Here is a 15,850-nt window from a genome sequence, read left to right as displayed (position 1 = left end):
CCGAGGACCAGGAGGAAGTCTGGGCTCATTAGATCTCTGCTGACATTCACAGTCAGTCTGTTTTCCTTCCTACAAAGTATACAGAAAACTCATAAATAAAGCATACCTTGAGTAAAATTCTACTCTTGCTCTCATGCATTACTGATCTCAAACAGCCTTTGATGATCTGCACATATAGTCCTTGCAAGAAAGAACACAGAGATGGGGATGGTGATATACCTCAGGGGGGAGACATTGGCTTAGTATGCGTGACCGAGGCTTCAGGTTTGATTTTCCAGCACCAAAAATAAAAAGCAAGATTCCCCCGGAGTAAATGTCCCATCAGCTGATGATAACTGCCACAAACTGGAGGTGACATTGCAGCCTGCTGGTTAAATAATGCAATAACCATAGGTGATTTAAGTAGCTTGGACCTGATACCACCACTTCATCAGTTTCTTTTTCGTTGTTGTTGCTGTGATAAAATGCCCAGCAATAGTCACTTAAAGGGTCTCACGGCTTACTGAGTATTGTCCATCATGGTCAGGTACCAGAAGCGAGGCAGCTGGTCACCTTGTGCCCACAGTCAGGAAGCAGACCGATAATGCTGGTGCCGAGCTTCCTTTCTCCTTACATTAAACACACACACACACACACACACACACACACACACACACACACACACACACTTATTGATTTATTGTGCCAAAGTGCACACATGGAAGTCAGAGGACAACGTGTGGGGGTCAGTTCTCTTACCATGTGTGGTAACTCAGGAGTAAACGCTGGCCATCAGGCTGGTGGAAGGTGCCTCTCCACTGAGCCATTCGGAAAGCCCTCACTTTCTTCTTCTATCCAGTCTGGTACCCAGCCCAGAAAATGATGCTGTTCATGTTTGGGCTGGTGTTTCTTCTCTCCACAGCTGCCTCACTGAGAGAAGATGCCCCCACTGTCACGCCCACAGTGTGTCTCCCAGGTGATTTCAAACCTTTTCAAGCTGGTAGTCACGATTAGCCATAACAGCCATAAAACTCTTTCTTTAAGGCTACTATTCATTCGTTCATTCATTCATTCATTCATTCAATAGTTCCAGTGCATTTTAAACCACCCCCTGTCAATTCCATATAAAACCCTAGCTCTGTTGCGGTAAATCTTCAACCCAAATATGCCCCATCAATGAAAACACAACACAGTTAATATGAATACATGCTGTGCGCCTAGATTGGGCAGATCAACCGCACTGCCATCTTCTATAGCTTATGAGACCCCTTAGAACTTGCAGTTTCTTTAGGTCACGTGCTTCTGCTCTGCTTTTCTTCTTCCTCCTCCTCCTCCTCTGCATCCTCCCTCTTCAATTTTCTCCTTCTTCTCTCCCCCAATTTTCTGCTCCAATTTCCCTTTATCTGCCCAATCATCAGCTCTCCTTTATTTTACAAATTAAGGTGGGAAGCAGGTTTACAGGAAATCACCTGAGTGCTGACTCATTCCTTGTTCACAACCCCTCAGAGGAGAACAGAATTATCATCAAATATAATTAGTCCCAGGGCTATCCACAACCTAGCTCTTGTCCCAAGTATTCAACAAAGCAATCAGCCACTAGCCAAGTGTAGTTTTTTTTTTCTTTTTTTTAAAATTTATTTATTATTATATGTAAGTACACTGTATATGTAAGTACACAGCTGTCTTCAGCCACACCAGAAGAGGGCATCAGAACTCATTACAGATGGTTGTGAGCCATGTGGTTGCAAGGATTTGAACTCAGAATCTTCGGAAGAGCAGTCAGTGCTCTTAACCACTGAGCCATCTCTCCAGCCCCAAGTGTAGGTTTTCTACATTAAAATCAGCGGGTGCCCTAGTTGGGTTTCTATTTCTGTGCAGAACACACTGACCGAGAACAGCTCAGGAAAGAAATTGTTTGTTTGGCTTATAAGCCGCTGTCACAGTCAATCACTGAGGGAAGCCAGAGCTTTCTGTGTAAATAATGCAGCAACTGTAGGAGATTTAAGTCATTTGGGGATGATAACCACCACTGTGTTGGTTTCTTTTTTCTTAAGCACAGAGCCAGGAGCTGAGGCAGGGACTTTGGCAGAGGCCACGGAAGAACACTTCTTTTTAGCTCACTCCTCAAGGCTTGCTCTTCCTATGTATACAACCCAGGACCACCTACCCAGGTGTGGTACCATCCCCCGAGTGGGCTGTGTCCTCCCATACCAATAATCAATTAGGAAAATGCCCCCACTGACTTGCATTCAGACCGATCTGATGGAGAATTTTCTCAATGGAGATTCCTCCTTCCCAGATGACTCTAGTCTGTGTCAAGTTGACAACTAGCCAGTACAAGTAGATTTTATTTTTCTATGGGTTCTGGGGAAGCTAGGCAGACAGTCTACTCTTGAACTATGTGCCAGACCCTGTAACTGCCTACCATAAATTAGCAGTTAAGTTTCTTGGTCACACTACCCACATGCATGCAAATATCCACACCCAGCAGCCGTGTGCTCCCAGCCGCCATCTTATTGCATGACACAGCTGTGGCATGTAGCTGTGGCAGATGAAGGTGATGTTGGACTGTTAGGCTGATGTTGGGCAGGAAACAAAGCCTTGAATTGGCTGATGTCCACATCTCATCCTTCTCAGCCTTTTAACAAGAAGCACTGTTTACTGTGGAGTGAGTGGTAGTTGGGAAGGTGGGTGCAGGTTCTTCGAATTACTCTGAGTTTTAGTCTTGGGCCAAGCAAAACTCACCATCGGTAATTCTAGATCACAGAGTCTTGGCTTTTAAAAAAACCTGCTTTCACAAACCTCACTTTGGGGTTTTGCTTGCAAAATTACGGAGGCATAGCCTCTGGGATATTGATGTCCTAGCACGTGAAGTTTTACTGTGGTATGATAGAGACCTGTGCAGAGATTGGGCAGTTCCTGACAGATGATGTGTAAGCAGAAAAGCGCCTGGTCTGGAAACTATGGGACAAAAAAGGATCAGCGGGTACAGAGAACACAGGGACAATTCTTGAGAGCATTGTGCACTTAACAATAGTTTGCTAGCAAGTTAGCTTTGAACGTTCTGCAAGCCAAAGAATTAGTGAGTGAGTGGCATGCCTTTAATAAGCAAAAAGGAGAAACTACACATTTTGAGGGTGGGGGCGTCGAGGCTCTTAAAGCATTTACCTCCACAGGAATTGCCTATATTGAGTTTCACCCTGGGAGGACAAAGAGATTTGAGTGACGGTTGTGTAAGTTGATGTTTGGGTTTTGTTCCATTGCTTTTTGCTTTTGTTTTGTGATGCTGGGGTTGGAACGCAGAGTCATATCCCCAGCTCCGGCTAGTAATTTTCATTTTGAAGGAAGCTCAGACCTACAGGAAAAATAACAAGAATGAGTACAAAGAGTACAAAATCCCCTACACTCTTTACAAATTCCCCTAGTGTGGTGGTTTTGAATAGCGATGGCCCCTATAGACTCATGTGTTTGAATGCTTGGCCATAAGGAGTGGCACTATTAGTCGGTGTGGCTTTGTCGGAGGAAGTGTGTCATGGTGAGGTGGGCTTTGAGTTTCTCAAGCTGCACCCAGTATGATTCACAGTCTCTTTCTGTTCCTTCAGATCAAAATGTAGAACTCTCGGCTCCTTCTCCAGCACCATGTCAGCCTGCATGCTGTCATGTTTCCCCACCATGACGATAATGGACTGAACCTCTGCAACTGGAAAACCAGCCCCAATGAAGTGTTTCCCTTTATAAGAGTTGCTGTGGTCATGGTGTCTCTTCATGGCAACAAAACCCGAAGACACTTAGTGTTAAGTGTGTTGTTTCTCTGTGCAAGAACTTTGTCATCACCGCTCTTTATGTCTCCGTTACCTTCTCTCCAAACTTATATATAAGTTTATATATAATTGAACCAGGAGATACAGAAAGTATATGCATATATGCACATACATACATACATACATACACATAATGCATAGATATATACATCTTTCTAAACCACATTTAGAAATATTATGCTCCTTTACTTCTAAATACTTGAATGTGTATATCTTAATTTTTTTTTTTAGTTTTAATAAGATGGGGTTGGAGAGGTGACTCAGTGGTTAGAAACACTGGCTGCTCTTCCAGAGAATATGTGTTCAATTCCCACCATGTACATGGTGGCTCAAAACCATCTGTAATGATGTGTACTTGTGTGTGAGTGTGAGTTCCCAGGGAGGCCAGAGATGTTGGAGATCCGTTGAGCTGGGGTTATAGGTCATTGTGAGCCACCCAGTGTGGGTGCTAGGAACTGAACACAGGTCCTCTGCAAGAGCAGCCTGTGCTCTATCCACTGGATGCCTTACCAACCCCTCAATATGTGTTTCTTTAAAACTAAGGCATTCTCTTACATAACCATAGGACAGTTGACAATGAAGTGCTATTTCCCAGGCTACAACTATTTTCTGAATTTGTCACACTTCCTGTAGAAATGATTTAATCCCAACCCTGGGTTACTATCCTGCCTTTGACCATTTAGTTCCAGAGAAACAAAACAAAACAAAAAATACATACAACCTTTATATTTACAATAAGCCTTAAACAGCACAAGATCTGGGCAGGTACCTACCCTCCATGCTATTAGAATCTTCTTTCCTATCGATAACCCCAAGTTATTACTATTTACTATGTTCCATCTGAGCTACTCTTAGCTCCAATCTGCTAGCCCTCAGGGCCATGTTTTTATGGCTCACCTAACCCGTGGTGGCTTGTCCTTCTTCCTCCTATACCCTCTTCTCCTCTCACTTCTCCTCCCACCCCAAGCCCAGGAAACCCAAACCCCACCTATGTATCTTCTGCCCAACTATTGGCTGTTAGTATCTCTATTTACCAATCTAGGGGGCTGGTGAGATGGCTCAGTTGGTAAGAGTACCTGACTGCTCTTCCAAAGGTCCAGAGTTCAAATCCCAGCAATCACATGGTGGCTCACAACCATCTGGGGGGACTCTCTCATTTCTGGGACAACTGAGTCCTGGGGGTCTGCTCTTAGCATTACAATAGATAACAAAAAACCAAACCTCAACATTTCTCAAATACCTTTTATAATATAAAGAAAAGTCTTCTACAAGAATCTTCTCTAAACTCAGCCTTGTAGTCTATCATCTCTGGCTTCCAGGCTAAAAAATAAATAAATAAATAAAAATAAAAATGGTTGGGGCAGCAAATGTTAAAGTGGAGGGGACAACTGATTATTCCACTGCCTATCACACCAACATATAAATATACATACATATACATATATATAAACTTGTATTTTACATATATATATGTATATCATACATATATATATCATACATATATATATCATAAAAGCAAAAAGCAGAAGGTGTCAAAATCAAATAGAAATTGTGTTAACCCTAATGCCCCAAATTAAATAAAATCAGATTGCCTAATTGTGTCTATATAAAACATTGATGAAATCTCATGCTTGCATAAGCCCCTGTTGTAGTAAATCTTGCTTGTCAACTTAATATACTTGGGAAGAGAGTACCTCAATAGAGAAGTTGTCCTCATCAGAGTGGCCTGTGGGCAAGTCGGTGGAATTCTCTGTTAATTGTAGGAGGATACAGTCCACTGTGGGCAGCACCATCCCTAGGCAGGCATATCTGGGCTATACATGACAAATAGCAGAACATGAGCCCAAATGCAAGCCAGTGGGCAGGATTCTTCCATTGGTTTCTACTTGAAGGTCCTCCCTTGAGTTCCTGCCTTGGCCTTCCCAGCTGATGGACTGCAACCTGTAAGCTAAACTAAACCCTTCTCCTTAAATTGCTTTTGGTCACAGTATTTATCACAGAAACAAACCCCAACAGTCCTCCTACAACTCTCTGCCCAGCAAGTGTCTCTTATCATGAAGATTATTAATCATTGTGGCCAAAGATATCTGATATAACCATCTTCATTTCTGTCTTTTAAGACTTTCCCTTGCATCAACATGTTTGAATGTATTCACTGTATAATAAATGTGTAGACCCAATGCAAAGCTCTGGTATACATAAATGTAAACATGATTCTTTTTAAAATCTATCTATCTATCTATCTATCTATCTATCTATCTATCTATCTATCATCTATCTACCTATTTTGTATGTCTCTGTGTGTATATGTGTGTACGTGTGTGTACGTATTTAAGTGCATAAGCATGTGTGTGTATGTATACATGTGTATATGTGTACATACATGTGTGTGTGTTAGTGTATGTGTGTGTGTATGCATGTCACAGAGAACATGCAAAGGTCAAAAGACAACTTCTGAGAGTTGCTTCTCTCATTCTACCTAGGGATTGGACTCAGGCCTTAGGTTTGGTGGCAGAGTGGCCATTAAACAGCAGGTATCAAAAAGCCCAACTCATAGCTGAGGAGCTAGTGGCCATGATAGCTGCTGAGGAAAGCAAAGTCAATTTTCTTCAAGGATACAGCCCCTGAGAGGCTTCAAAGCCCTGTGGGTGGTCTGCACCCACACACATACAGGTAGCACCTAGTGGACTCCACAAGGAGTTAAAAGAAGGCCACATGATGGGGCTGAGGAGATGGCTCAGTGGTTAAGAGCACTGACTGCTCTTCCAAAGGTCCTGAGGTCAAATCCCAGCAACCACGGGGTGGCTCACAACCATCTGTAATGAGAGCTGATGCCCTCTTCTGGCGTGTCTGAAGACAGCTACAGTGTACTTACATATAAAAAATAAAAAAAATTTATAAAAGGAAGAAGGAGAAGAAGAAGGAGAAGGAGAAAGACCACATAACCACATAAGCTGGGGGCATGGTGGCATACACCTTTAGTCCCAGCACTTGGGAGGCAGAGTCAGGTGGATCTCTAAGTTCGAAGCCAGCCTAGTCTACAGAGGGAGTTCCAGGACAGACAAACAGGGCTACACAGAAAAACCCTGCTTCGAAAACCAACCAACTGCTGGGTGGTAGTGACACATGTCTTTAATCCCAGCACTTGGGAGGCAGAGGCAGGCAGGTTTCTGATTTTGAGGCTAGCCTGGTCTACAGAGTGAGTTCCAGGACAACCAGGGCTACATAGAGAAACCCTGTCTTGAAAAACCAAAAAAAAAAAAAAAAAAAAAAAAAAAAAAGAAAAAAGAAAAAAGAAAAAAGAAAACCAAACAAACAAACAAACAAGAAGACCATATGAAATTGGGAGGGGATAGTTGGTGGGCGTGTGGGACAGAATTCAGAGGATGAACTAAGGGATTAGACTTGATTAAAACACATTATTATGTATGAAATTCTCAAACAATTTTAATTTGGAAATATCTAATGCAATCATCTTCATTCCATCATTTAAAACTAAAAAGAAGAAAAGGAAAAAATCCAAGAAGGTGGTGTGGCGGCTGGAGAGATGACTTAGCAGTTAAGAGTAAGTACTGCTCCTACACAGAACTGGAGTTGAGAGGTGGGTCTCAGATCACAACTACCTGTAGTTTTAGCTGCAGGGGATCAATCATGGAAAAACCTTTTATTTTATGTGACACCATGTCAGGCCTGGGCACACAGCTGAAGGTTCACTGTACTGTAAGTTTATAGCTCCAAAGGCCAAAGATCATAACTTCACAGCTCAAGGTTTGAGTCTAGACCATGGCTGTATTTTGTTCAAACTAATCTTAAAAGAGTTTTAAAGACCAAACTGTGGTGATTTGACTATGCTTGGCTCATGGGAAGTGACACTTATTAGGAGGTGTGGCTTTATTGGAGAGGGTGTGGCCTTGTTAGAGGAAGTGTTTCACTGTAGGAGTGGGTTTTGAGGTCTTCTCCTAAGCTCTAGCTCTAAGTAGTATGGAAAAGAGCCCCTTCCTGGTTGCCTGTAGAAGCCAGTCTTCTTCCTGCCTCTGGATCAAGATGTAGAACTCTCAGCTCCTCCAGTACCATGTCTGCCTGGATGCTGCCATGTTTCCCACCATGATGATAATGGACTGAACTCCTGAAACTGTAAGCCAGCCCCAATTAAATGTTTTCTAAGAGTTGCCTTGGTCATGGCGTCTCTTTACAGCAATAAACCCCTACCTGAGACACCAACGTACTTAAATTGAAGTTTGGGTGAACATACAGAAAAAGACAGATTTGGACTTCTCTTGAAACGATCTATTCCAGTGCCTTCTTTCTTCTGTGGTGACTTAGGGATGCCACCCACCAGTAGGTGCTGACTTTGAACTCCTTCATTCTCCTTCATGCTTCTGTTCCCTGTTCTTCCCTATTGCCACTGTCACCAAGGCTGAGTGGCACGTTGTCATTCCTTAGCACTAGGTGACGTTGCTTCTCTGAAGTCTTTTTTATTTTTATTTTTATTTTTTTTGTGGTGGTGGTGGAATTTGAGACAGGGTTTCTCTGTGTAGCCCAGGCTATCCTGGAAATCGCTCTAAAGACCAGGCTGGCTTCAAAACTCACAGAGATCCCCTGCTTTTGCTTCCTGAGCACTGGGACTAAAGGCGTGTACCACCAGGCTTGCTTTTCCTAGCTGTTAAGGTATATGTCACTTAGGTGACCGCCTAGCCGGCAAACAGAACCAAACCACAGTTCCCAGCAGGGGTAGTTTCCAGCCAGGAAAACTACCTTAGCCCAGTAGCCTAAGAAGAAGGACATCTCAGTTTACTTTGTGTTGCTGTGATAAAACATTTACCAAAACCAACTTGGAGAAGAACGGGTTTATTTCAGTTTCCAGGTTACAAGTCCATCACGGAGGGTAGGAGCTCAAGGCAGGAACCTGAAGTCAAGCAGAACTGTGAAAGAATGCTGCTGGCTTGCTCAGCTCTCCTCTCTTATTTGTCCCAGGACAACCTGCCCAGGGATGCCTCCATCCACAGGCCAATCCGATGGTGGCAATTCCTTCACTGAAGTTCCCTCTTTCTAGTTTGTGTCTAGTCGACAACCAACCAGGACAGTCAGATCTGAACACATGTTCAAATGTTTATTTTTTCAGTCAGATCTGGGCCCACTGTCTAAGACATAGAGTATGTGGGAATGCCAGGTGGGTCTTTCAGGAACCCGGTAACTCAGCATTTCAGGCGATAATAAGAAACAAGTCACCGAGTCTGGAGAAGGAAAACCATCCGAGGGGTACAGTTTACAAAGATGACATTTGAAGCTGATAATCAAATGCTTCTAAATGACAATTCTCTTGCTCATGGGTGAAGAGTCTCTTGCTCATGGGTGAAGAGGCGGCGTCTGTTTTTGTTTTTAATGACCAACTCCACGCAGCAGCAAAGCCGGTGTTCTGCTGTAAAGCATGATGCAGTCAGAATGACTCAGGCACAGCCAGTTCTGCAGCGGAGGGAAGGAACCTCCGGTGTGCTTCTCCCACAGGGTACAGGATTTTGATCCATACTGAAAATAAGTAAAATTATGCAGGATCCATTTGCTGACAATGAAAAGTGATGGATTTCTGTTTTGTTTTGTTTGCTTTACTCTCAGCCTGAACTCTCTTGGGACTTTGTTCAAAAGGAGGCTGCTAAAATCTTACCCAATTGCTTTTATGACCAATGGGTTGTGAACCAGTTTGGAAGGAAACACAGCTAGGAAGATAGATTTTTCTCATTTTTGGTGTCTATACAGTATGAGAGGCAAGACTTTATAGACTAGGCAAACCCTGATATTGATATTTAAGGATATTTGAGCTGGAGAACAAAGGTGATAAAAGCACTTATTCTCTCTCTCTCTCTCTCTCTCTCTCTCTCTCTCTCTCTCTCTCTCTCTCTCTAGCTGAGGATGAATCTTAGGCCCTAGAATGTGCTGGGTATGAACTCTATTACTGAGATAACCCCCTACCCCTGGTTGTTTGAGACAGACTTTCACGTATCCCAGGCTGGACTTGAACTTGTGTAGCTACTAGAAACCCTTGATCCTCCTGTGTCTACTTCCCCAGTGCTGGGATTATGGGCACAAACCAGTATTCCCGGCTTATGCAGTGCTGGGAGTCAAACCCAGGGTTTTCATGCATGCTGGGTGAGAGCTCTGCCAACTGAGCTGCCAGCTCGTTCCCTGGTCAACTCCATCGTGATACCAGGATCTTGATATTTATTGAAGTCCACCAGGACAAGTCTTCTAGGGCTGTCCTGGTTCGTTGCTCAGTTAGACATAATCTAGAGTCTTCTGGGAAAGGAGAACCTCAGTGGAGGAATTGCCACCATCAGATTGGCCTGTGAGTAGAGCCACCTCTAGGCAGGTTGTCCCTGGGAGACATAAGAAAGCAGCCAGTAGTTCCGGGTGCACTTTGTTCTCATCCAGAGAAGAACACCAACGCCACAGAGGAGGGTAAGACGTTATCAGACTCCAAAGAAAGATGACTGGGCAAGCAAAGGAATGGATGTGTCAGAGAGCCACAGTTGCCAAAGGAGATACAAAGACCCAAGACGGCTTAGCAGCTCCGTGTGGTAGAACCAGTCTCTATGACTCCAAGTCCCAAGGGATGGGCCCGATGACAGCTCTGTATATAATGATGCCTTATATGTGATGGTTAGGAATACAGGCAGGCTACAGCCCCCTATACCCGGCTTTCGATCTTTACTTTGCTCATTAATCATTTGTAAATAGTATTTTTTTAAAAAGATTTATTTATTTATTTATTTATTTATTTATTTATTTATTTAATGTATCGTAGTACACTGTAGCTGTCTTCAGACACACCAGAAGAGGGCATCAGATCCCCTTACAGATGGTTGTGAACCAGAATGTGATTGCTGGGAATTGAACTCAGAACCTCTGGAGGAACAGTTGGTGTTCTTAACCACTGAGCCATCTCTCTGGACCCTTGTAAATAATCTTATTTTTGTGCCACTTGGAGTCTTGTTTTCTAAGCAGTTGTTGACTTGCTTCAGAAAGGACTTTTCCTAGTTTGCCCGGATGTTTGGTTTGCCTTAAGAAATTTGTTAGTAGCGGCACATGCCTTCAATCCCAGAACTCAGGAGGCAGAGGGAGGTGGGTCTCTGTGAGTTCGAGGCCAGCCTGGTTTACATAGTGAGTTCCAGGACAGCCAGGGCTACAGAGTGAAACCCTGTCTCAACAACAACAAAACTAAAAACCACCACAACAAAACCAAAATAAAAAAGACATTGGCTTCTCTTTCTTTAAAAATCTATTTGCAGGTTTACTGCTAAGGCCTAAGAGTCCTGGGTGATCTTCCTGTGGACACAGGTTTGATTCGGAGAACCCACATGGTGACCTACAACCATCGGTAACTCCAGTGCCGGGAGGTCTGACACCCTCTTACGTATGGCCACCGATGACACCAAGCACACGCGTGATATATAAATATGTGTATAGGCAAAACATTCATACACCAAAAATAAAATAAGTGGGGTTTTAAAAAAATTATTTGCCGTTGGTGGTAGTATATGCTTCTAATCTTATCAGATGGGAGGGAAGAATCACAAGTTTAATCAGTCAGTCAATCAACTAATTCTAGTAGGATTGCCTAACTTGGCAGTATCATTTAGGGAGATTTCATATTTGCATTATTTTCTCAATGGCCCAGTCTCAAACACTAGAAATCATTCTTGCCTCTCCCTCCCACTGACAAGTTCTGTCAGTATTCCTCTCAGTATAAAGCCAGAACCTAAGCACTTCTTATCTCCAGCCTCTCCAGCCGACATCAGTTGCCCCCGTGTCTGATCTCCCTGCCCTCTCTCTTTGCTTCAGTCGTTCAAGCGGACAACACACTGTGTAAACACAATCACCCCCATGTTAAAGCCACACAGGATCTCTAATGCACTCAGTGAAATCCAAGGCTGTCAGCTCAAACCTGAGGTTTGTGCACTGTGTGAGTCTGGAGAGGACTTCCCGGAGCACAGGCAACAGCCGGGACAAAGGCCACATGACAGGGTCACAGGGAATGGGGTCACAGACATGGGCCACAGAATCATCTGCCTGGAATGGGAAGGAGATAAGAAGGGACACCGCAGAAAGGTCTCAAAGTAACTTGATGGCTGACTTTCAGACACAGTCCTGGAAGGCCTGAAATTCTTTCTTTACAATAGGGTGGCCTTGAACTCACATAGATCCGCCAGCCTCTGATCCCAGTGCTGAGACTAAAGACACGCCAGACCATGTATGACTTTTACTAAAGCGATATTTTCAAACCTAGACAGGAGAGAGTAAACTGGACACGCAGGGACAACTGAGCAGATGCCACTGGCCAGCCCGTGGCAGGAGCTAGGCTTTTCTTTTAGCAGATGGACAGACATCCCTATATTCCAGACTCCATAGCTTCTCCGTTATCCTGGGGGATTTTAATGAAAACAACTCACATTTGTCAATTTAAAAGTTAATTTTTGAGCTGCCTCTGGAGGGCATTTGTCAAGTGAAATGGAAAACGGATGAAGCATAGACGTCCAGGAAAGGATTCTGAGGACACACGGCAGTTAAGGGATGTGGGGGAGCTGTGTGCATCCACTCCAGGAGTCTCGGGGTGAATCTCACCAGGCAACAGGGGTTAACAGGGTTTAACAGGGATTCATGATGTTTCCTAAGGGAGGCTGGCCACAGGCAACCTTTGGTCTTCTTAAACAACCAACCAAACCAAACAAAACAAAAAACAAAACAACAACAACAACAACAACACACCACAGGCCCTCCAGCTTCACCTTGCAGTGTGAGCAGATTCCTCAGAACTGGAGCTCCGGGTGGTTGTGAGCTGTCTGATGGAGTGTTGGGAAATAATCCCCCATCCTCTGCAAGAGCAGTAAGCATTCCTAATTGCTGAGCCATGCCTTTGCCCCGAAGCCCTTCCTCCAGATGTTTCTGACCTTTAGTATCCATCATATTATTTAAAAAGATTTATTTGTGGGCTGGAGAGATGGCTCAGCGGTTAAGTGCACTGGCTGCTCTCCTAGAGGCCCTGAGTTCAATTCCCAGCAACCACATGGTGGCTCACAACCATCTGTAATGGGATCTGATGCCCTCTTCTGTGTGTCTGAAGAGACAATATACTCACATGTATAAGATAAATAGTCTTTAAAAAAGGATTTGTTTGTTGTGTTTGAGTGTCTGAGTGTACCACATGTATGCAGGTGCCCACGGAGTCCAGAAGGTGGTGACAGAGCCCATGGGACGAGAGTTACAGGCTGCCCTGTGCTGGTGCTGGGAGCCCAACTCTGGTCCTCTGCAAAAGCTGCACATGGTTTTATTCATTGTCCTGCCTCCTCCTCCTCCTCCTCCTCCTCCTCCTCCTCCTCCTCCTCCTTCTCCTGCTCCTCTTGCTCCTCCTCCTCCTCCTGCTACTTCTCCTCCTCCTCTTCCTCCTCTTTTTGGTCACATTGGATTTCACACAGGATGTTTTAAATCTATGTGCTGTGGACACAGCTCAGTGGTAGGGCAAATGTCTAGCATGCATAAGGCCCTAGGCTCAATTTCCAGCAATAATATAATAATAATAATAAGCTTTTATTTTGTCTCTCTCTTTCTCTTGGACATTTTCCTACTTCTCTAAGATAACATTTCTTGTATTAACAAAAGGAGAAAGGACGGCCTAGAGAATGCTGCTTAGAAGTCACAGTCAGAGCCTCAGCAGGCTAAACCCCAACAGCACTCTGGATCACTTCCTAAGTCACAGAGACCTGGACTCACAATTGGAAAAACCAGCAGGGTGGGGCCACTTCCTGACTGTTTCAACTCGGCCCTCCTCAGCCCATTAGAACACTTTATCGTAGAATCTAGATTCATGCAGGAGACTCAGCAAGTGGAACCCGTGGGAAAACAGGACGTATTTTTTGACTTTTGGTCCTCGTCTATTAGAGATGAGAACAAGGAAAAGAATGTGCCTTTACCGGAGATGTCCCCTGGACTCTTCCTATCTGCCATGATCCTCGCTTGAACATTTCGTCATCATGTGTACAAAGCCACTCTTACGCCTGGTGTTAATGGTTTTCCTTACTTGATCATCAGCAATAAAATCCTCAGCGCTCCACAGGCAAATTATGTTTTTACATTTTTGAGTCTTCACAGACCGTGGCTTCTAGATTCTCATTTTCACCTCCGATTCCTAGTAAGTTTGACATCATGACTCGGTACCCAAACCAGCACAGAAACCCAAGCGAGCTCTCACAAAGAAGAAAGCACCCCCACAAAAGTTAGGGGGCATGCTGGTATTCTCTGCTCGGTTCTAGTTCTGTCTCATTAAAAACAAAGTGCTAGCAAAGACCGCCCATTCTTTCTTCATGAATGGACCATAAATTGCAGTTTGAAAAACACTCTGGATTGTGGCAAAACACTGAATTCTGAAACACAGCCTTGCCAGACTGTCATTCCCGCTGCTTTTACTTTGTAGAAATTCTATGCTAAAAAGAAGGGAGTCTGTCAGTAGCAGGAGTTTTAAACTTCCTATTTTTTATTTTTATTTTTCTATTGGTTATTTTATTTATTGACATTTCATTATCCTCCTGCCCAGTTTCGCCTCCACAAACTCCCCTCTCCCCCGGCTTCTATGAGGGTGCCCCACCACCCGCCCACGCACTCCTGCCTCAGCGCCCTAGCATTCCCCTATACTGGGGAATTGAGCCTTCAAAGGACCAAGGATCTCTCCTCCCATTGATGCCCAATAAGGCTATCCTCTGCTACATATGTGGTTGAAGCCATGGGTCCCTCCATGAGTACTCTTTGGTTGGTGGTTTAGTCCCTGAGAGCTTTGGAAAAACTTTCTATTTTTAAACAGGCTCTCTGTTGCCCACACTCACCTCAAATCCTCCACAGTCGTGTGCCCGCCCCGCCCCCCTTCCTCAAACACACAAGGCATGAGCCACCACACACAGTTTATTGTTTTTCTGACTACATCATCCTCTGGAAAGACTGCCATGCTTGCGTATTTGTCTTAAGAAATAAAGTGTAGGGGCTGGTGAGATGGCTCAGTGGTTAAGAATACCAACTGCTCTTCCAGACATCCTGAGTTCAAATCCCAGTAACCACATGGTGGCTCACAACCATCCCTAAGGAAATCTGATGCCCTCTTCTGGAGTGTCTGAAGACAGCTACAGTGTACTTACATTAAATAAATGAATGAATGGATGAATGAATAAAAAAATAAATATTAAAAACAGAAGAAGAAATAAAGTGTAGGTTTGGGCATATCTGTAGTCCCCAGCAGAAATTGGGGCTAGATTTATCTAGTTAATCTGACCTGTTGCGGCCAGTGGAGAAATGCTATGGGATGGATGAAGTTTTAATGCTGAAATCTAAAAGGAAAAAAGAAAAATCTAAACTAGAGGTTTAGCATTACTTTCACTCTACAGGGTGTTGGTCTGGCCTGACTTCTCTTCCCTGCACACTAACTTTAGTGACTGCTTTCCGGTGACAAGTTCTGTATGGGGCATTCCTGCTTGCTGATTTTTAAGTTTCTTGGAATGTATGCAATTCCCTTATTTTAAAATACTTAGGAGTGGAGCTGGAGAGATGGCTCTGCAGTTAAGGGCACTGGCTGTTCTTCCAAAGGACCTTGGTTCAATTCCCAGCACCCACGAGATGGCTCACAACTGTCTGCAATTCCAGTTTCAAGAGATCTGACGCCCTCACACAGCCATACATGGAGGCAGAACACTAACATACATCAAATAAAAATAGTAAGTTATTTTTAAAAAGTACTTAGGGTATGCGAATGTCACTATATCCTGGTGGCTCTTACTCAAGTTTTTCTTGTCAGGTTCTTACAGGACGGTGTGAGACTGCCCATGGTACCTGAGGCTAAGCAGACATTCCATGTGCTACAAGGATCTATTTGGAGAAGTGTGTTGAATGTGGTTGTTCTAGAGTAGATTTGTGTTCATTTTTATCACGTACCTACATACCTTTGTAATTTGGGTACCACTTAATCTCTCTCTCTTTTTTCCAAGAGCCCTGGCTGTCATGGAACTCACTCTGTAGAC

Source organism: Mus musculus, chromosome 8 (assembly GCF_000001635.26).
Source record: "Mus musculus strain C57BL/6J chromosome 8, GRCm38.p6 C57BL/6J".
In the NCBI taxonomy this organism is placed as follows: Eukaryota; Metazoa; Chordata; class Mammalia; order Rodentia; family Muridae; genus Mus; species Mus musculus.
This window is presented reverse-complemented; position numbering follows the sequence as displayed.